The sequence below is a fragment of the Amphimedon queenslandica genome, unplaced genomic scaffold, assembly GCF_000090795.2.
Source record: "Amphimedon queenslandica unplaced genomic scaffold, v1.1 AMPQUscaffold_370_Cont27609, whole genome shotgun sequence".
NCBI classification, from domain to species: Eukaryota; Metazoa; Porifera; class Demospongiae; order Haplosclerida; family Niphatidae; genus Amphimedon; species Amphimedon queenslandica.
The window spans coordinates 1-956 of record NW_003559276.1 but is presented as its reverse complement, the minus strand read 5'-3'; the positions used below and the strand labels follow the sequence as shown (position 1 = coordinate 956).

General features: G+C 31.1%; 1 long non-coding RNA gene across 1 annotated transcript; it reads left to right on the top strand.

Moving 5' to 3' along the window:
* Positions 1-46: 46 nt before the first annotated feature.
* LOC109593653 (uncharacterized) lies at positions 47-708 on the top strand. The gene is made up of 3 exons (XR_002191096.1): positions 47-254; positions 391-499; positions 568-708. It is a non-coding gene; the product is annotated as an uncharacterized LOC109593653 (long non-coding RNA).
* Positions 709-956: the final 248 nt, after the last annotated feature.

The following is a 956-nucleotide window of genomic DNA, read 5'->3' as shown; positions in this document are numbered from 1 at the left end:
ATAGTCTTATTAATTATTAGCAGTATTAGATAAACCAATGGTTTAATGTGTGTGTGTGTTTATGTATTATTAGTATGGAGAGCAGTAGTGTTGAAGTCCTTCGTGTGAGTGGTCCAGATAAGTATCAGTTACATTTACACGAGTCTTGTGTACTGTCACTCAAGTTTGCTCACAGTGGTAAATGGTTTATAACTACAGGAAAGGATAATCTACTAAATGCATGGAGAACACCTTATGGTGCTAGTATATTCCAGGTACATAGTCCATTATTATTAACATTAACTGTACAGTGGTATTTGTACTTGTTACTATTATTATGTGTGTGTGTAGTCTTATTTATAATTATACATTAATGTACAATGAAATAATGATTGTATTCTATACATACAGATGTCTGAAAGCAGTAGTGTTTTAAGCTGTGACATATCAGTTGACGATCGTTTTATTGTTACTGGATCTGGAGACAAGAAGGCTACAGTGTATGAAGTTATACTATGAGGTATAGTTTGATGAGTTTCCTATAGTATAAAAAGTAATTGTCATTATTTTATTTATTGTTGTGTCCAGTAGGTGATATTTGACTTGTAATGAATAATGCAATCTACACTTGAGTTTAGTCTCTTTGTTACAAGTACTGACTACAAAACTCTCATGTAATATAAAATCTCTAATAATTCCAGTTAAGATATTGTTTGTCATGTTTGCTATAATGCATTAACATTAATAATAATAATAATAAAACTTGAATTGTTTTGATTGTAATATCTTGTATTACTATTATACCTGAGGGTTAGTTTGTGAGTACATTTCTTGTAAGTACTAGCTCAAGTACCTTTTATCATAATCACCAAGAGAGTACCAACTACCAATTATTATTAATTGGACTCACCACTAACTCACTAAGAAGAATATATTCCAATGCATTCAATAGCAGGACCATCACCTCATCAGCAAGC